The sequence below is a fragment of the Lactuca saligna genome, chromosome 9 (genome assembly GCF_052625555.1).
Source record: "Lactuca saligna cultivar CGN05327 chromosome 9, ASM5262555v1, whole genome shotgun sequence".
Taxonomy (NCBI): domain Eukaryota; kingdom Viridiplantae; phylum Streptophyta; class Magnoliopsida; order Asterales; family Asteraceae; genus Lactuca; species Lactuca saligna.
Genome location: NC_136425.1, coordinates 127,117,989 through 127,141,383, shown reverse-complemented (window position 1 = coordinate 127,141,383; position 23,395 = coordinate 127,117,989).

Sequence of the window (23,395 nt, the reverse complement as noted above, 5' to 3'; positions counted from 1 at the left end):
GATTGTTACTAGCACAAAGAAACATCTATTGTAATTCAGCAAAAAGGTTGTATGCAAAATTAACTGCTTTACATCATTCTTCTGATATTAGCAAAGAACAACATAGGAAACTTTTAACTTTTCTTGAGTATGAGCGTGAAAAAGTTGATGTTGTTTCTTATGATTGCGAAAGTACAATTGCTCAATTTGACAAAATATGATAGATATTCATATGGTATTGTCAAAATTGATGAATTTCTGAATGCTGATGAGTTGGTTGACATTGTAAATGAAAGTTTGAAAAAAAGTGAACAAGTGAAAATCTTAAAGAAAACCGAAAATTCAACTCTTACTTCGCAATTCAATTATGCTGATATTGATGAAAATTGTGATAATGTGAGTGAAATCAGTGAAATTGAAGAAGAAGAAGAGATTGATTGTTCTCAATTGTCAATTGTTAATATCACATCTAAGATCAAAGGTAAAGAAATAGTAGTTGATTCAATAGTAGAGGATAAAGTTGATAAATCTTCAACTTCGCAACATTGTAAGTTTGATAATGTGGAAGTTGAAGCTGGAAATCTGATGATACTAATGAAATTAAAGAAGAAAAGCAAAATTCAACTGAAACACATCAAAGGGTTGTGGTTGATCAAGTGTTTGAAAACACAAAAGAATTTGACAAAGTTTTAAATGACAAAGGCACACATTATTTGGAAACCAACATAGTGGTATATCCAAATTTTGTATGTACTGATAAAACTATTTTTCCAAATCAAGTTTTTGTCACTACTGGAAATGCTGAGAAAATTCATCCTGAGTTCAATAAAATGGTTGAAAAAGACAATCAAAAGTCAACACCTGAAGGTTTCTTCGCAAATCAAAACACAGTAGAAAACAATTTAACTCAAAATTCTTATGTGTTTCAAAAACAAAAATCATTACAAAAATGGGTGGTTAATGGTGAAAAATCAAACAAATCTTTTGAAAAAGTTGAAAAATCAAAGGTTGAAATGAAATTAAATTCTCAAGAATTCAAATTGATGGTTGAAACTTTTTCAACAGAAAATAATGTTTCAAAAAGACAAGCAAGAAAAACAATATTTTGGCAAGTTGTGAATAATGAAAAACAACAAATTTCAAAAACATCATCAAAATTTTAAGATAAAAACACTAACACAACTTCGAGTTTTCATAAACAAATAAATTATGTTGATAAGGTTTCATATATTCGCAAATATGACAACAATAGAAAATTTGAGAATTCGCAAAAATTTGCAAATAATCAAAAGTTTCCAAATGTTGACAAATTCACGAATAATTCATCAAATTTGAATAAATCAAATCAAGTCAAAGCGAAATTTTCACCACAACAACCAAATTTTCCAAATCCTTCAATATCATCAAAGACCAAAGTTTCATACATCAAAGGAAAGACTGATGTAAATATGATCAATAATTGGTTTAAGGGGAAAGGAAAGAAATATCAAAGTGCAAAGTTTTCAGAACAAGAAATCAAAAATTCCTTTGATAAGTTTGCAAATAATTCTTCAACTACTAGTACATCATCATATAATTCGCAAGTTCCGGTTCAAAAATGGAAACCAGTTATCAAACATGCGAATGTTGTGAAGGATAAGATTACAATCAATGCGTATCCAAAACTATTGAATGACTATATTTCAATATCTAGAACTGATGATGCTGATATAATGGATTCAGTTACAAACAAAGTGAAAACATGGTTTTTAAGTTCCAAAAAGTTGTTTCATTCTACTAATGATGGACCCAATAATTCTTGGGTTCCTAAATTCTTTCATTAAATGCAGGTGTTATGTGACGAGCAATATGATCCAAAATGGTATACTGATAGTGGTTGCTCTCGTCACATGACTGGAAGAAAGGAAAACTTGCGAGATTACCGAAGCTTGGAGAATGCTGGAGTTGTCAAATTTGGAAATAATCATAAGTGTCAAGTGAAAGGATATGGGAAAGTCACAAATGGAAACTTCATAGTAAACAGAGTTGCTTATGTTGAAGGACTTCAACACAATTTGATTAGTGTATCACAACTTGTTGTGGGTACTGGAAATCAAGTAGTGTTTAATGAAGAAGGAAGTATCATCTCAAATGCAAATACAAATGAAATACTTCTGAAATCCAAACGATATGGTGATATGTTTACTTTGGACATCAAACCAATTGTGGGAAAACCAGCTGTGTGTTTACTATCAAAAGCATCCAATGATATCAGTTGGCTTTGGCATCGAAGATTATCACATTTGAACTTTCGAAATATAAATAAACTTGTAACTGAAGATTTAGTTCGAGGTTTACCAATATTAAAATTTGACAATGATTCTTTATGTGCAGCTTGCGAACAAGGAAAACATCATCGAAAAGGTCATCCGATTGTCATAGATTCAAAGATAGTAGATCCATTGGAACTTCTTCACATTGATCTATGTGGACCATCAACTGTTGCAACAATAAATAAAAAGCGGTATATTTTAGTTGTTGTAGATGATTTCTCTAGATTCACATGGGTATTTTTTCTCAAGTTGAAATCTGAAGTTGCTCAGACGATGATTGATTTTATAAAAAAGATTGAAATTATTTTGAAAAAGAATGTACGAAAAATTAAAAGTGATAATGGTTCAGAGTTTAAAAATCAAACTCTTGACAATTTTCTTACAAACAAAGGTATTTCTCATAATTTCTCATCACCATATACTCCACAGCAAAATGGTGTAGTTGAAAGAAGAAATCGATCTCTATGCGAAGCAGCCAGAACCATGCTTACATATGCGAATCTACCTCAATATCTTTGGGCCGAAGCTGTATCCACAACATGTTTTACTCAGAATAGATCATTCATTCACAGAAGATTCAATGTTACTCCATATGAAATAATCAATAATCGGAAACCTAATGTAAAATTCTTTCATGTTTTTGGTTGCAGGTGTTTTGTTATGAATCTCAAAGATAATTTGTCAAAGTTTCAAGCAAAAGCTGATGAAGACATTTTCTTAGGATATTCACAGAATTCAGTTGCATACAGAGTGCTTAATAAATGAACAAGAAAAATTGAAGAAACTTTCAATTTAACATTTGACGATTACTATCTTAAATAGATTGATAGTAAATTCGAACAGAAACCAATACTTGTGGATTCAAATACTCAAATTGATAATTCTGAAATTAATGATTTTGATTATGACTTAATTTTTGGAATTCCTGACAGGGCAATTGATGTAGAAGATAATGCTCTTGATAATCAAACATCAGAATCTTCAAAACATACTGATGAATCAACAACAACTTCAACGACAATAACTTGTGAAAGCATACCTAATGCTCATATGGAGGAAGAACACACAAGTGTTCATGAAGATTATATACCAACTTTTGAGGGGGAGCATTCACAAAATCAGCAAGAACATCAAGTTGAGGGGGAGCATACACAAAATCAACAAGAATATCAAGTTGATGGGGAGCATTCACAAAATCAAAATGCACATAATTCTGAGGGGGAGTATCCAAATGTAGATCATGTTGAGAGAGGACTTTATGACACAGAGACAAATAGTCATGATAACAATGCAGACTTTCATACATTTAATGATAATTTTTCTGTTGCAAGATCTGAAAATGAAGACATGCATGAAGATGCACTATTAGACTATGATCCAAATTATCCACCACTTGCGAAATGGACAAGAAATCATCCACAAGAACAGGTAATTGGCAATTTACAAGAAGGTGTGTTGACTAGAGCTCAAATTCGTGCGAAAAATGAGGTACTAAACACTAACCAAGAACTTTGTATGTTTAATGTTTTTATTTCGAAAATAGAGCCAAAAACAGTCAAGAATGCTATGGAACACTCAGATTGGGTTGTTGCTATGCAATCTGAATTAGCTGAATTTGAACGAAACAAGGTTTGGAGATTAGTTTCTAAACCTTCTGATGTTTCGATTGTTGGATTAAAATGGATTTTTAAAAACAAAACCGACAAAGATGGCAATATTATTCGAAATAAAGCAAGACTAGTGGTTAAAGGATATTCGCAACAAGAAGGCATTGATTATGAAGAAACATTCGCACCTGTTGCAAGACTTGAAGCAGTTCACATATTCTTAGCTTATGCAGCTCACAAAGATTTTGATGTTTATCAAATGGATGTTAAATGTGCATTCTTAAATGGCAAACTCGAAGAAACAGTGTATGTTGAACAACCACCAGGTTTTGTAAACACTGAACATCCTGATCATGTTTATATTTTAGATAAAGCTGTATATGGGTTAAAACAAGCACCAAGGGCCTGGTACGCAACACTTACAAATTTCTTGAAACAATCTAAATTTAAACAAGGATCAGTCGACCCCACATTATTTCGCAAGAAAGTTGGGTGTCATCTCATGCTTGTTTAAATTTATGTTGATGATATTATCTTTGGTTCAACTGATCCAGCATTGTCACTTGAATTTGAAAATTTAATGAAAAGTCAGTTTGAAATGAGCATGATGGGAAAAATTAATAATTTTCTTGGTTTAAACATAAAACAGAACAGACAAGGAATTTTCATTAATCAAGAAAAATATACAAAGAACTTGCTGGAAAAGTTTGGAATGATTAATAGCACAAAGCTCAGAGTCCCTATGGCAGTAGGAACACGACTAACTCCTTCGTTAGACACTCCTGTTGTTGATCTAACAGTGTATCATAGCATGATAGGGTCTTTGTTGTACTTAACTGCGAGTAGACCTGATATTATGTTTTCGGTTTGTTGTTGTGCTAGATATCAAGCAAATCCAAGAGAACCACATTTGACGGCAGTGAAAAATATCTTTCGATATTTAAAGGGAACTGTTTCATTAGGCCTTTGGTATCCTGCGAAAACAAGATTTTTCATTCAAGCTTTTTCAGATTCTGATTTAGGAGGATATACATTAGATCGAAAAAGTATGACTAGTGGATGTCAATTATTGGATGGAAAATTGGTGAGCTGGCAATCAAAGAAACAAACTTGTGTGGCTATCTCAACTGCTGAAGCATAATACATCTCTACGGCTGCTTGTACTTCGCAAATCATATGGATTCAGAGTCAACTTCGTGATAATGCAATCAACATGAAAAAGATTCCTTTGTATTGTGATTCACAAAGTGCAATTCGCATTTGTCATAATCCAGTACAACATTCAAAGACAAAACACACTGCTCTTCGATATCATTTTATCAAAGATCATGTGGAAGATGGAAATATTGAAATTCATTTTGTCAAAACAACTGAACAACTTGCTGATATTTTTACAAAACCTCTTGATGAAAAATCATTTGTTCGAATTTTAGCAGGTTTGGGGATGCTTAATGCGAATTCAATTTCATCTACACAAGAATAAATGTTTTGTTTAGAAGATGCGTTCACATTGTTCAGAAGTTACTGTTCATTCAGAGGCTTCGCATGGCTTCGCATCCATATCAATTCGCATCTGTGGGTACATTAACTTACGCAAGTTTTACATGTTGCTTTCTAATCTTTTTAAAAATCAAAAATACAAAAAGATTTTCATTTTTTTTAGTATTTTCTTTTGAAAAATTAAAAATACAAAAAGATTTTCATTTTTTTGTAATTTTCTTTTGAAAAATCAAAAATCCAAAAAGATTTTATTTTTCTTTATTTTTTCAATTGTGTGCTAAGACGTTACTGCAGGGCTAGAATGCGAAGTGGTCATACATTTTGTTTCTATGGGAAGGTATAAATTTTTTTAGACTAGTTAGGATGTCCCTAGAAACATGCTGTTGTATGTAGACCAAAAGCCTCGACATGACTCTATGTGTGCAAAGAAAGCCTTGATGACATTATCATATGATAATTTCTACCCATAAAGGCTTATATTCGCATAAGTCACAAATGAGCTACCTTACTCTTCTCAAATGAGTTAAGAGTTTTATGTTTTGTCCATTATAACAGAGGTACACTTCGATTCTCATCCAATCTTTTTAAACCAAACAATTCTTTCAATTCAATTTTTTTTTTGTCAAAAGATTTGTCCTTGACGTTTTTGATCAAACCAATCAAAACTTAGACGAATTACAAATCTGTGTTAATGACCTATCATCATGAGTTCGTGATGAAAGTGAAACCCAAAAATCATACACCTTAAGGAATTGATGCGGAACTTTGTTCCAGAATTTTACGAAACTTTTATTTCTGTATCAAAATTTCGAAACTTCAAATCATATTCAATTCGCATGTGTGGTCTTGATCAAATATTCCGAACCCAGAATGTTTGGTTACCCAACAAGATCTAGAACAAAATTTTCATTTAAATATGATTTCAGTGTAAGTTTCATTCGTAAATTCTTGTCATGATAAATATTTTTCCAAAACCAACTTGTCACTGACTACACTGGTCAAACAAGTAATTTCATTTACATTTTCTCACCTTATGTTAAGGTTGATATGTAATGAAATTTCAAACCAATCCAAAATGACTTTTAAAAAGAAGCCCTTCGATACTTTTCTATAAGTATTCGATTGTAATTCACGGGACACTATACAAGCAGTTGATTATCTCTCTTGATAATTAATGAAGTAACCTTTGCCCGGGGTTTTACTGAATTCATGTCAATTTGAATTATTGACATCACAACATTCCAAATATCTTTGTTTCTTATCTTATTTCGTTTGGCACAATGCACACACGAAATCCTTGAGGTTCTGAGTACAACCAACTTAGGCTGATGATTTCGCAAGTCTGGCATATGAATTTACTTTAAATCCCAAAAGTAAATGAGCCTTGCTTCCATGCGAAGGGTTTTAACGGTTACTGTTCTATAACGGATACTTGACAGGCTGTATACTCAAAATCGTTGGTATTTTGTCCGGTTTTCAAGGAGATGTGACAGTTACTTTTTGGAATGTTGTTACCTTTTGCAGTCATGATCCGACTTTCAAGGTGCCACGTTGGATAACATTAAATGTATCCCGCTTCAATTTCAAATCAATTTTGAGGAACCTATAAAAGGGGGTTCAAGAACACTGGTTACGGTTACGCAAACAAGAACTCTTACAAACACTTTCAAGATTCAATCTTCATCCCAACTTCAACTTTCTTTTTCCAAAACCTAACAATGGCGGCCACTACTTCCAACACCGATGAGGTTCTTTCTCAATCTCTGATGAAGATTCAAAGCACAAACTACCAAGTTGATCGCAAAGTTTCTGCTTATCCTGAAGGGTTAAAGATGCTGATTGTTGCCCTAAAACGTTCTGCTTTGGCAACCGCAATGTTCAGTTCATCTCCGGTTCCAATGGTCTGGTTATCACGTGCTGCTTCCACGGCTTCATACAATCACACAGCAGATGTGATTACTTTTAATCTCATCAACAACAAAAGAGTTAAACTATCAAAGAACTTGTTTATGGAAATTCTACAAATTCCAAACAATCCTCCCTTCATCAAACCTGTTAACTCCCAGGTTATTTATATGTTTAACGAAATGGGGCATCAACCGGAGTTAACAAAAATAAGTGATTTCAGAAAATCAGGGTTGCCGTGTATGTGGAATTTTCTTTTTGGATTTTTTCTTCGGTGTCTTACAGGCAGAGTCGTTGGGTTGGATAGAGGAAGGATGGAAGTATATGCCATGGTGATGGGCATATACTATGACATTAGTGTTGATTACGCAACACAGCTATGGAAGGAATTTGTCAAGAGTTTAGAACACACAACTCCGGAGAAGGGTATTTCGTGTGCAAGATATTGGAGTTTGATTCTTGAACATGTGTATGAGAAAGAAGAGATTCAGATGTTGACAAATGTTGAAGTTGCTGAATTTTCTTTTTATCAATTTCCCAAAGCTGTAGAAGATGATGAAGCAATCTTCACCCATGTAGCTAGTATTCCAGACGCAATGCTTCGCAAGGTCTCTCTCACCCACAAAATTTTGGTGAGATATTTGCGAACTGTTGATACAGATGAGCCAACTGGCGTTTTATTAGATGTTGCAACTCCATCTAAAACAAAGAAGGCTGGTAAGAAACTTGCGAAGGGTTCATCTTCCTCAGTACCAGCTGAAGTCATTTCAACTGAGGAACCTTCCAAGAAGTCGAAGAAGGAGCTCTTACCTTCCAAATCTGGGGTACTAAAACAGATTCGCAAAGCGGAAGTGAGTAGTAAAGGTATTACTATTTGCAATATTCCAGCCCCAGTATCTCCCACGAAGAAGCGACAACGAGCGGAAGACGTTGCGAAAAACATGCAACGTACCATGGTCAAGAAAAGGAAGATGGTGATTCGTAATGAATCATCTGAAGAAGAGATTGTCCCAAAAACTCCTCCTGTCACAACAATGGTACCTATGTCTTTACCTATCATTCCCACTTCGCAAATTTCTACTTCTTTTTCTCAAACCACACCACTCGAAATAGTTCTTAACAAATCAGTTACTGAGGAGGTTCCTATTTCTGATATGGTTGTCAACGTATCTGATACGGGGGCACCTATCCTGAGTGATGCACCATCTGTTCAAACAATCTTACCCATTTCCTTACTTGTTACCACTTTGTCTACCACTTCAAATATTTTTGACCATGCTCTACAAAACCCTTTCACCACACTATTTCCTTCGCAATCACCAGAAAATCCTCAACCTTCGCAAACTATGCAACCAATGTCTAATCCAGAAATCGAAGGAGGTGCCTTTGGGGGGGATACTTGATGATATTCCTTTTGATTCAGATGAAGAAGATATTCCTGATCATATGCTGATGACAGGAAAACAGTTTAAAATACTGAATCAAAAGTTGAAGACCATAATTCAATCACAGACTGATTCAGGTCGAATGTCGTCAATATCTGCCATGGAGGTTGATATCATGATTAAAGGAGCAGAAAAACGAATAATGGAGAAAATTGCTCAGTCTGATAAAAACAATGAGCTCAGAATTATGTCTCAAGGAAATAATTTTAATTCTGTAGTTCAAGATCTTCGCGCAGTAACAAAAGAACGTCATGTTCTTTTTGTTCAAGATGTTAAAAAGGTTCGCGAAGATGTCAACTTCAAAATTCAGGAGTTGAAGTCTGAACTTGCGAAGGATCTTCATGATGTCCACAACAAACAAGATGCAGTTCAACAACAAATTATGGACATTTCTGCTCAGCTTCAAAAGCTACATAATCTTCCTGGTCTTGCAGATCACAAAGCCGAAATCATGATGAAATTTGATCAGCTCATCCAGTTGGTCACTGATCTCAAAACAGGTCTTTCGCATTCTTCATCATCTCAAATTCTTACTCCAAAATTCTTGTCTCTAAAGATTAATACTTTAGAACAAGCTATTCACAAAGCCCTTACTCCACTCACCAGTTTTACTTCTTTACTTCCAAAGGGTGCTCCGCCTATTTCCACAGGGGTGCAAGGGGGAGAAGAAAGACGAAGCAAAGAAGAGGATGCGAAAACTGTGGGAAAAGTGATATCGACACAGCTTGTTGCTACTCTTCCAATTCATTCTAAGCCGATTTCTGCAACAACAATCACCACAAGAACAATTACTAAGAGTATTGTTATTCACAAAGCCCTTACTCCACTCACCAGTTTTACTTCTTTACTTCCAAAGGGTGCTCCGCCTATTTCCACAGGGGTGCAAGGGGGAGAAGAAAGACGAAGCAAAGAAGAGGATGCGAAAACTGTGGGAAAAGTGATATCGACACAGCTTGTTGCTACTCTTCCAATTCATTCTAAGCCGATTTCTGCAACAACAATCACCACAAGAACAATTACTAAGAGTATTGTTATTGGAAGACATGAAGGTGGTTCAAGCTCAAAACCCCAACATGATGTTGTAGGAAGAGGGAAAGGAATTTTATATGAAAAATCAAAAGAAGAGTTGAAAGCAGAGGCTGAGGCTGAGATGGAGAAGATAAGGCAAGTCCAGAGCATTATGAGGCAACGCTCAAGTGATCCTCCCTCCATGAACAAAGGAGATCCCGCAAAACTTTACTCTTACGAAACCATAGAGTCAAAAGTTGTATGTAGGGAGATGTATGAGTTCGAAAAAAAGCCGAAAAGAAGTTATGATATTGCGAACTCGGATCACTGCCAGTTGGACTTCCCAATTAATGAAATGCTATTCATCAAGGCACAATACAAGATCAGTGAGAAATTTGATAATCCGAATGATTACACTCAAATGAAAATCAGATTTCATGCTGTCTTGGGGAAGAATCCTGATGAAGTCTGGTCATTGATGAAGATCAAGAAGGTTGTGACGATAAAGAAAGATGTTATGTTTGAAGAGATGTTACAGAATTTCAGATACTTTGTTATCAGAGCTGACAACAAACAATATGGCTTCACAGTTGCTGACTTTCCTTTGATGAATTGCAATGATTTGATTCAAGTAGCACTGATTTTGAAGCATATGGAAGAAAACAATCTCAAAGGCTCTGATACAGATGTGTTCAAATCTGGCTTCGTACATGTGAAGACTTTCATAGACAATTACTTCGATTGTCTAGCCTTTACTGATGATGAATTAGCAGATGTTGTGGGAAGGGAAGTGAAAGTTCCATGGGAGGAGACTTTGACACAATCTGCTTTGTCAAAGTATGTTGTTGGAGAAATTTGTCTCAAACCATTTGGTATGGTGTTTTCAGGCAGAGACACAAAAGTTAATCCAAAGAAGTTTTTGTTCCAGGTCTCAGAGATTGAAAGATATAATTCTTCGCAATATACGCACTTCATTGTACGTATGAACAATTGCAAGAAAAATAACGAAGGAGACAAGAAGGATTTGAAGAAGGTGATCTCCTGGTATGGGGAGGTGCGAAAGACAATTCACTCTGCAATTCAAAAGCTTATGAATTGAATTGTATCGACTGTTTACAAAGGGGGAGAATGTTGATGTATATTGTAAAAGTCGAATAGAGTGTTTTGTATAGTTTCGCATTTTATGTTATTTTACTAAGTCATTTTTATGCGAAGATAAAATGTATAGACTTAGCATACTTTTTGATGGTTCCCTATAAATAGGGAGTTAGGCTAGAAGTTGTAGTACGATGCTTGAACTCACTTCTGCTTAACTCTGTAATCAGACTTTATCAATATAAGATCTGATTAATATTTACTCTCTGTGTTCTTCATCTTAATTCATTCAAATCTATCTTTTCTGTTCTAAATTCTCGATAACAATTCACTACATTGTTGAATGTAAACCATTATCATTTTAAAGGTATAATTTTTGAACAATTTATATAAAATACTTAAATTATTAAATAAAATATAACATTATAGGCTCAACTTAAGTATAAATTTTATTTAACTTAAACAACCCAAAGATTATTTTATAAATAATTAAAAGTGATAAATTGTAATGTCTTTCTAATAATGATTGTAAGTTGGTTAATAAGGTTAAATAAATATCAAACCTAAATTGTAATCATAAAAAGACTAAATGGCTATTTTAAAATAATATATTTATTTCTATTTATAAACTTATGTCTTTAAATTTTAACATATTATACTTAATTTGTTAGATTTAAAATGTTGTTGCATGTAAACCATTATCAGTTTAAAGCTATAATTTTTGAACAGTTTTGACAAAATACTTAAATTGTTAATTTAAATATAACATTACAGTGTCAAATTAAATATAAATTTCAATTCTACTAAAAAAACCAAATAATATTTTATAAATAGATAAAAGTGATAAATTATAGTGATAAATGCAAAAACTCAATTGTAATATCAGTCTAACTAAAATATTTCTTAAATATATTTATATAATCGTTAAAAATTTTCAAATAAATAGCTTAAAATAACTTATAATAATAATAGTTAAAAATAACTCTATATAAATGATTATATTGTTACCTTTAAAATCAAAAAATAATGTTTTATTTTTAAATAATTATAATGATACAAATTAAAACATTAAGCAAATATATTTTAAAAAATTAGATAAAAATAACAACTATAAATAATATTAAACCATATATAATATTTAGTTTTATTGATGTGTAACTCGCAAGTAGAAGTCATTCAAACGAATGAGATTATGATGTTATAATAGATTTATATATTATCATATAATTCAAAATAATCAATATATTATATCAAATTAATATACGAATTATTAATTTAACAACAACGTTAGTGTTATATTTTAAAAAATATATATTTGTAAAGACTTTAACTATATAGGTGTTTCCGCGCATTACAATGTCAACTCAAATATAAATTTCAGTTCCATTTAAAAAAACTAAAGAATGTTTTATAAATAGTTAAAAGTGATAAATTATAGTGATAAAAGCAAAAAGTAAATTGTAATTTCAATTTAACTAAAATATTTCTTAAATATATTTTTATAATCGTTAAAAGTTTCCAAATAAGTAGTTTAAAATAAGTTACAATAATAATAGGTAAAAGCAACTCTATATAAATGATTATATTGTTAGCTTTAAAATGAAAAAACAATGTTTGATGTTTTAAATAATTATAATGACAGAAATTAAAACATTAATCAAATAAATTTTAAAAAATTAATTAACAATAAAAACAACTATAAATAACATCAAATCATATATTATATTTAATTTTATTCATGTGTAACTCGCGGGTACAAGTCATTCAAACGATTGAAATTAAGATGTTATAATAAATGTATATTATTATCATATAATTCAAAATAATCAATATATTATATCAATTTAGTATATACAAATTATTATATCAAATTTAATAGCAACGTTATTGTTATATTTAAAAAATTATATATTTGTAAAGACTTCAACTATATAGGTGTTTCTGCGCAACACGCAGACAATTGTCTAGTATATATATCAATGGCGAAGCTATGGTGTATCCAGATGGGTCCTAAGACCTACCTAATTTTTTAATTTTATTTACTATCCATGTATATAAAAAAATTATGACCTACTTTGAAAATAATTAAGACCTACCTTTTAGTATTTAGACACATCAGATACAAATTAATAAAAGAGATGATGGAATGTTTTACTTAAATTTACAAAGAATATAGTTAATTTTTATTAAAACCTATTCCAAATTGGAGATAAAGATAAAAAGTGGTAATTATTTGATATTATAAATCAAATATCACTACTCAAACTAGTAAAACTACATTATTGGGTGTAATAATAGGTAGTTTCAAGAAGACTTTCAAAAATGAAAAAAAAAATCCCACTTGCACTATATATATATATATATATATATATATATATATATATATATATATATATATATATATATATATATATTGTAAAAGTCCGATTTTAGGGGTCAAGTAGACCGCTTTGTATTTGTTTTTAAGGTGTTCGAACGGTCCGATTGAACGCAAACCGACCGTTTTTTACTGGTTCAACCCGCCCTGCCCTGCTATAAATATTTTTGTCTTTTCGCTTTACTTATATAAGAAACCACGTGCTTTTCTATTCTAGATTCGTCACTGATATATATATATATATATATATATATATATATATATATATATATATATTTATTGAGGCGTGAGGCGTGTGTTTCCTGTGTTTACATCATGTGGGTTAGGCTACTAAATGAAAAAATAAATAAATAAATAAATAACATGTGTCCTTCACAGCATTATATAATTATGCTATGATTCGATTATCTTCGAATATTTTTACCTTTTTATTTGCATTTTATTTTTATCGAAAAAACTAAATATATTATGACTAATATTTTTGAAAATTTCCATATATATCTTTATTAAGCTTCAAATTATGGTCCTGTCTAAAATCTGAATACTATATTATACTTTCTTAACTTTAAAATATTGTATTTGTCCAAATTTATTTTTTAATCATTTTTAAAAACTTTTAATCAGTTTTTATATTGTATAATCCTTTTAACTTATATAAAAATAGTATTTTACCAAATTGCCCTTTAATACTAAAACCCTACGTCCGTAATCACTATAGACCAAATTAGCCCCAAGTATCCTAAACCTTTATTCTTTTGATCACGTACATGAGCATACACATCTGATCGGGTGCCGTTGATTGCAAACACTATGCACACATTTAGTCAGCCTCGCCTTCAGCTTTTGTACAACAACGAACCTGCACCTGCTCTAGGCAACATGAGAATTGAAAGCCACAACCCTCATGACTGAGTATGCAGGGCGTACTCAGTTGTACGCTAAGCGTACATGAAATTTGGCTTGTACGCCCAACGTACTAATCCATTAAGCCAAAAATCCCATTAAGGACTTAATACTCAAGAACAGGAGTCCAAACCACATATCTACTTCTCAAAGAACGTCTAGAACATTAAAGTCATTGACTTGATGACTTTGCATGCCCTAAAAGAACCCAACATCAAAATAAAACATTATACTTTCACCAAATGGACATTATCTCAAGCATGGGGGATTTCAAACCCTAAATGAGACAACTTGAACCATCTAGAACCTCAGAAACACCAAGAGTGGCAACTTATAGCTCCTAGAGCGGTACCAAACCACTAAATCTCTTTCTTAGGACCACAATGAACCAAAACTTATACAAACTAGATCTAAGCCAAAAATGAACAAGATCAAAGATTTATACCTTAAACAAGCTTGAAATGAAGCATATAATCCATATCCATAAGCTCGTCTTAGATTCACAACCTTGCATCAAACTCCATCTTCTTGGAATTGACCCAAAACACCAAAATGCACATCATGAGTTTAATATTACAAGCATGGAAGCTTAGAGGTGATCTGTAGGATTTTAGAGACTTGGAGGATGGTAAAGAGGCCAACCCTAAAGACTTAATGAGCTTATATAGGATACATACCCAAAAATTAGGGTTTTCCCTTTCCCCTCATACGCCCTGTGTACTCCATGTACGCCCAACATACGAGGTCTCGCAAACCCGATCTAACCCTCGCAGTATGCTAAGCATACTCAACATTACGTGCATGAGTACGCCCCACGTACTAGGGTTTCCCCACAAACCCTAACATATTCTGAAGACCATAACTTCTTTGTTATAATTCTAATTCCGACGATCCTTATATCCATAAAAAAGTAACGAGAAACTCTACACTTCCATCATCTCATTCCTGCCTTAACTATTCCCGAAAAAAATCTATTTTTATAGAAGTCCGAGCTGAGAAATTACCAGAATACCCTTTGACTCCAAAACACAAATCGAATACCCGGATCATCTAATTTACATTATGTCACACCCCAAAACCGAGAATGATGGAAACATTCTGGGGCGGAGGACGTCATGTATAGTATCACAACACAGTAATAGTAAATAAGCAAACAAACATCATCCATTGCATTAAATATATAATTTTAATACATGTGTGTTCTGTGTAATGTAATAGACACCAAAAATGAATGGTAAAAGACGTCTCTTGTCTATGCTCCGTCTTCTCAAAAACCTGTCACCGGTACCTGTCTACTCCTGACCTGAGAATACAAGTTATTTTGAAAGCATAGATCAACATTTAAGCTGGTGAATTCATAAGTATTTTAATGTCTTTGATTTGTAAAACCGTAAGGAAAAGACTTGTGAATGTTTGATGATACAGTTTGTATAAGTGTGAAAACCTTAGGAAATCCTATATTTCCTACTAGTATAAAATGTAGTCTTCTACCAAGACCCGACTGTTTTGTATGTTTGTTCCTTGTAAAAGTATGTAATTTTCCCATGTGTAACTATTATTTTCAAAATATAGTGTACTTCATCATTTATGCGAATGTGTCACAAAGTAAAAGTAAATATAAACATGTGAGTATTATCCTTTGATACTAGGATAAACACGACAGAGTAACTTGCCGAATAGTATTAACCGTAGACATCCGTCAATGTGCATTTTTCCTCTGTAGCTAACAGCTGGGTGTAGAATGGTTAGTCCTGTAGTTATATAACAATATCTACTCATATAATATGTAATAGTGACTCATCATATAGTATGTAATCGTATCTCTTCCTATAGTATGTAATAGTTTCTCTTCATATAGTATGTAATAGTTTCTCTTCATATAGTATGTAATACAATTATATAGACTCATGAATGAACTGACTCTTGTATGTTCCATTTGTACTAGGAATAGTAGGTAGTATTTCCCAAACTATACCTATTATAGTTTGCTAGTAATGTAGTTTGAAGTGTCCATGTAAGTTTATACACCTTTGCTATGCAAGGTGTTGGAGCTGAAATCACAGCCATCCTATTCAAATACATACATACATACATACATATATATATATATATACTTACTACATAAGTGTATAGATATGGTTTCTATGAATATATAAGTGAAAAAGAGGTTTTGTAATCCATTTAAAGGGTTTGAAACAAGAAAATAACCATGACTTGATGTTAGTTTGTAAAGCGATTCAAAAGTAGTTTGTTTGATAAAATGTTTTGAAAGTATAGTAAATCCATCTATTTGGTAGTTATCAATCACATGTGATTTATATAATAACTATGATATTCAACTTGTATTCCCGCCCCCCTAAAAGTATTTAAAAGCATGCAAGAGCATTTAAAAGGTTGTTTAAGGGGTATAAACTCACCTGAAATGAGTAGTTTGTTTGGGACTATCGGAAGTGTCCAACAAGGTGCTAGGTGTCAACTAATTAATCAATTTAAGACACCCTAGGACATGGAAACACTTTGATTCAAGTGTTATAGGTACCAACGAGTTGCATCTAAAGGGTTGTATGGCATGGCATTGGATTTTATGTCCCATGAACCACCCCTTATGGAGTTTACGGCCCATGACCATTTCCCCATGAGTTTATGGCCGTAAACTCAGGGTAATAAGTGCCAAATTGTGTTTTGAGGTCTTACAAGTCATGATTGCACATCCAATGATCAAGTCAAAGCCTTAGTGAAGCATTAGGGGCACATTAAGACCACTTTGTGGAGTTTATGGCCAAGTGACCATATTCTTATGTTTCACGGCCATAAAATCTCGTAGGGACATGTTTTTATTGTTTATTAAGGTCTTAAACACTTCTAGGAAGGATCAAGGTTGGCATCCAAGGCTTAGGAAGGAACTAAGATCCATTTTACCACCTTAAGAGGGGTTTACGGCCCAAGAACATCCTTGGCTGTAAACTCCTTTGTTATTATGTTATTTGATGATTTTCAAGTCTTATCAAGTTCATATTAAGCACACAAGAAGCTAGGGAAAGTGTACTTACAAGATAGAAGCTTGATTTGGTGTTTAAGGTCCAAGAACACTAGTGTGTGTTCTTGGTGTTTTAAAGAACACTTGAAGATCTAGATAACAATCAAATATGAATGGATGAAATTATGTATAAAAACTAGATGTTAGGTTATAACAACAAATCAAGTCGAGAAACACTTACGTTTTCGGAAGATCGGGTGAAGACCGGGATGATAGTTGAGAGAGAATAGAGGGTGTTCTTGAGAATGGAAGTGAAAAGTGAGGAGTTCGGGGTGTAAAATCATGCCTAAGGCATGAGTTCACAGCCATAGGAGAGTTTACGGCCCAAACTCCAAGAGTTTGGACGTGAACTCTTTGTTAGGGTGAAATGGGTGGGTTTGCTACTTCAAGACCCGAGACGGTACTTCCTTTCCTTCATTCGTTTAAAGAATACACACTAAAAACACTCAAACAGACTTTTAAATTGGCTAACAATTATTAGAAATGTACCTGACTTTTAATTGAAGTGATTGACTTTAGCGTTTGTCCGAATGAAAATTTTGGGTTGTCACATCGTCCCCCCATTAAAGGGAATTTCATCCCGAAATTAAATTTTAAGAAAATAAAATAGTTACAAATAACTAAGTGAATAGTTGAGGATATTTCAATTTCATTTGATCCTCTCGCTCCCATGTGAATTCCGGTCCTTGCTTGGCATTACAACGAATCTTCATAATCGGGATATCGCTTTGTTTCGTCTGCTTGACCTCACGGTCCATGATCACTACAGGTTCTTCCACGAAGTTGAGGCTCTCATTGATCTCGATCTCGTCGAGTGGGATTACAAAAGTCTCGTCGGACAGACACTTTTTCAAGTTCGAGACGTGGAATGTAGAATGTACGTTACTAAGTTCACGCGGTAGATTGAGTTTGTAAGCTATAGGGCCTGATGGGATTAAAACCCTAATTAAGATTTGATGAACAAGATGCGGAAAATAAGAACAAACACAAATATGAAGATTAGGTCGAATGATCACTCGATTTATTGAATTGTGAGGAACAAATTACACTTAAGAAATAAGAATCTAACTCTACAAGAAACCTCACAACGTGGCGGCTACATTTTGCCTCACTCTCTTAACCCTACTTATGAATAATACATGACTATTTATAAGGAAAAGACAAGTCTTGGGCTTTTAACCTAGAATTCATCAAAGGGGCCCATTGCCATCATCCATGGAGTGCTTTGAAACCCTACAATCCCCCCCTCAAAATATGGAATGGATGACAATGCTTTAACTTCCAAAACAAGCATCTAGCAAATAAAAAGATTTGCAACGAGGAATATATGAAGCAATCCACGAATCTTGATTCTTCAATAGTCTTCAAACACGGGCTCTAGGATATATAAATCAGGCACTGAAGTAATGTCTTTAAACTTCATTTTCGAATGTAATCCCAAAGAATCTTCATGAAAACCAAACCCGCCATAAAAACCCATTTCAGAACAAAGAAACCGAATCACTTCTTGTCTTTGAAGAGCTCCCCCTCCTAGACACAATGATCTTCAAATAATCTAATCATATAAGCCATCAAAAATATCATGTAACAACCCAAACTTTATGATTCGTAACGCCACTTGATCGAGAAAATACAAGAAGTCGGAGATATAACAAGTCCTTAGCAGAGCTCGATAAAGAACTTCCGCTGTAAAGGATACTTCTCTGTAAAAGCTTTAGCAGAGCTCGATGAAGAACTTCCGCTGTAAATGCTACCTTCATAATTCTACCATAAGCTTTATCAAAAATCTTCAACTTTGAAAAGTCACAAATTCAATTTCGAATGGCCATACCAAATTCTCCCCCGATTTATAATCAAAAACATGATTATAAATCGTTCAAATGGTCATGAGAATGATCTTGAATGGATAAAAATTTACTAAGCTCTCCCGCGACAAAAAGATATACACAATGAAGTATAAAATCCAAAAAAATCGTGAAAATTTGATGTTATCACAAAATACGACTTTCCGAACCGCCAACACTTGATGGAATCATTATTTTGCTGTTCACGAAAAAATATGAGCGTTGAAAAATCCAAAACTGTTCACCGGCCCTTAAAATTGCAAATTTTTCGAAAAATGGGCTGAGATTTTCACTTGCCGAAAAACAGGGACTGAATTGTAATTCTGCATCAATACTCCAGTTTATTTCTGACAAAATCTGGAAATCGTCCATAATCGCCAAGTTGTGAAAACAATAGGGAGCAGAAGTATCATTTCCTTGAAGTTTCAGGGACCATTAATGTAACTTGATATCTTCTTCCCTAATTTATGCGTGATAAACGAATGTGACTGGAACGTGATTACAAACAAATGTTCACAAGTGAAACTACAGATACGATTCCAATATCTACTTTCGTTCCAAGCTAAAATAAACGAATCCAAGTTCGTTCCAAGTTCTTTGATATAAAACCAAAACCATAATTCCGATTTAAGCCCCAACATTCCAAGCACAATCTCGTTTTTCGTTTATAGCACAAACATGCGACCAATAAATCGTTCCAGGTTCGTTGATTATACCCCAAAGAGAATCCAGAAAAATGAATCTAATCAGAGGCGAATGTTTGCAGGTTTAGCGTTTGCTCATTATTCACCCTGAACCACGGTCAATTTTGACTTTATCCTTTGACCCATCTAGTTTGAATCGGAAGCCAGAGTCCAGAATCATGATAAACAACAAAGAAACCGACTAACATTAGCAAATCGATTCAGCCTTCATATCCGATTACACTCATAAATGAGTGCACCGCTCATAAATCTATAACTCCAATTTTGACTATTTGCCATGACTAGTGTTCTTCCAATTGAGTCCCGATTTCTTTCGTTCTCAGTGAGTTCGCTTTGCAATACCAATTTTGACCTTGAGAATTGACCATACAAAATAGTTTGTCCTTAGATCATTACAGTCAAGATTTAATCCTGATTGCGAACTTCATCATCACACCTCATTCCTTCGTTCCTATTGTTCTATGTATCGATTGAAAGACCCGTTTCACAATTGTTTAACAAAGCAACCTGTGAGTTAAATTAACCAACCGAACCTAATACATCACAAACAGCAAATCCCACTTCTCACATCGATTTCAAGATCTGATGATTCTTCTAATAAAATTCATTACAAACATCATCAGTTCTTCACCATTGAAACGAGAATAAGCAGATAGACTTAATTTAAACAAAGAATCAATTGATAAAATCAAGATTGATCTCGATAATGCCATTACTCACAAGGATCGATTCCAGAACAGATGAGCAAAAAAAAATTAACAATCATGGATAAGGATCATCGATTGTTGTTCAAGAAAACTAAGAACACGATAGAGAAGCAAGACAATCACTGCTGAACAGAACAGGGAGACCAGAGTCGATGATTTACAATCGTCGACAAACCTTAATCGCAGAGAGATCGTCGATTGTTGGAATTGAGAAATGTGAATTTGAGCAGAGGATAAGACGATATCGGAAACTCAAATAAAATATTAGTGCCAAGGAAACGAGATGTGGATTATCACCAAATACACACTTTATGAACAGTGAAGGACTGAACTTTTGGGCCAAAACAAAAGTAAATATGATCGGATTCAACGGCTTAAACACAATGGAATTAATTGATTTGGGATTAAGAGAATGATTTGATCCCAAACGAACATAAAATGAATCAGATTAAAAAAAATACCAGATGAACAGTAGATGACCAACATAAATCCCCATGAACAGTAAGTTGAACAGAAATCTTTATTCCATACCGCCAAAACCCGAAAATCTTCAATATTTTGTGCAGAAAATCATCAAATCAAGAACCGATACCTCAAAAATCAATAGATCTTCAAAGACCCGCTCTGATACCACTTGATGGTATTAAAACCCTAATTAAGATTTGATGAACAAGATGCGAAAAATAAGAACAAACACAAATATAAAGATTAGATCGAATGATCACTCGATTTATTGAATTGTGAGGAACAAATTACACTTAAGAAATAAGAAACTAACTCTACAAGAAACCTCACAACGTGGCGGCTACATTTTGCCTCACTCTCTTAACCCTAATTATGAATAATACATGACTATTTATAAGGAAAAGACAAGTCTTGGGCTTTTAATCTAGAATTCATCAAAGGGGCCCATTGCCATCATCCATGGAGTGCTTTGAAACCGTACATGGCCGATTCTAGCAAGAACATCAAAAGGCCCTATGTATCTTGAATTTAGATTCCCACGATTACCGGAGCGTATTAAGCCCTTCCAGGGAGAGACTTTCAAAAGGACTCGGTCTCCCACCTGGAATTCCAAAGGTTTCCTTCGTTTGCTTGCGTAGCTTTTCTGACGGTCTCTAGAGGCTTTCAATCATTCACGAATCTGAACGATCTTCTCTGTCGTTTCCCGTATGATTTTCGGACCCGTAAGAGTGCTGTCAGGAACTTGTCATCCAGTTAACTGGGTGTCACCCACTTCAGCCCAACACAGAGGGGATCTGCACTTTCGGCCATAGAGGGCTTCAAATGGAGCAACCATTATGGTTGTGTGATAACTGTTGTTGTAGGAAAATTCAAAAAGGGGTAAATAAGTATCCCATGCCTTCCCTATGTCAATCACATAGGCTCTCAGCATGTCTTCCAAGGTTTGGATAGTCCTCTCACTTTTTCCATCAGTCTGTGCATGGTAGGCTGTACTCATGTCCAGCTTCGATCCTAAGGAACTTTGTAGTGACTGCCAGAACCTCGAAGTGAATCTACTATCTCTATCGGAGATAATGGATATAGGAACACCATGCAGTCGTACGATTTCCCTGATGTATGTTCTCGTAAGCTTCTCCATCTTGTCAGTCTCTTTGATTGGTAGGAAATGCGTGGATTTGGTCAATCTGTTAACGATGACCCAAATGATTTCAAGTCTACCCATTGTCTTGGGTAACTTGGTTATAGAGTCCATAGTAATTTGCTCCCATTTCCATTCAGGTATCTCCGGTTGTTGAAGTAAACCTGATGGTTTCTGGTATTCGACCTTAACCTTTGCACAAGTAAGGCATTTGCTCACGAAGGTAGCAATTTCTTCTTTCATGTTAGGCCACCAGTATAACTTTTTAAGATCCAGATACATCTTATCTGAAACCGGGTGAACAGAATATCGAGTGTTGTGCGCCTCGGTCATGACCACGTCTCTGAAGCCACCGTGTTTTGGTGTACAGATTCGGTCCATGAAATATAATGCTCCACCACCCTTCCTTTCTAGGTTCTTATCCATTCCTCTCAGGAATTCGCTTGCCACATTTTCAGGTTTCAAAGCATCGAGTTGATCCTGTTTAATTTGTTTGGACAAGTGTTAATGGATAGTCATAGTCAAGGATTTGACTCTACGACATGAGTATTCCTTCCGACTTAGGCGTCAACTCGACCCACCGTCGTTGTCTCATAATGAGCTCCTTCTAGTCGAAGATATGTTGGAGGCTTTTGTCGTCTGTGAAGATAGTACTTTTCGTACCGTATAGATAATGTATCCAGATCTTCAGAGAAAACACAAGTGCTCCTAACTCAAGATCGTGTGTGGTGTAATTGACCTTGTACGTCTTCAGCTGTCTTGAGGCATAGGCAATGACCTTTCCTCGTTGCATCAGAACACATCCGAGCCCTTGGTTGAATGTTTCGCAATAGACCACAAAGTCTTCTATTCCTTCTGGGAGGGATAGTATTGGTGCGGTGCATAAGGCTCGTTTAAGCATTTGGAATGCCTTCTCTTGTTTCTCTTCCCAGTCAAAGGCCACGCCTTTCTGGGTCAATGTGGTAAGTGGTTTCGTGATACCAGAGAAGTTCTGTATGAACCTGCGGTAGTAGCCAACGAGACCTAGAAATTGATGAATTTTTGTAGGTGTCTTCGGTGCTGACCAGTTCTCAATAGATTTAATTTTGGAAGGGTCCACGTGTATTCCCTTTTCGCTAACGACGTTGCCCAAGAATTCGACTCTTTGAATCCAAAACTCGCACTTGGAGAACTTTACATAGTGCTTCTCCAATCGTAATGTTTATATGTGACAACCCGAAATCTATTCCGTCAGCTTTAACCTTTTTCAATTAAAAAAAACTTCGTTTTATTTAACTGTCCGTTAACCTTTTTGAAAGAGGTTAATTATATGGGGACTATTATAATGACTTGGTAAGGGTTAAAGCAAATTATAAACACCCACAAAATG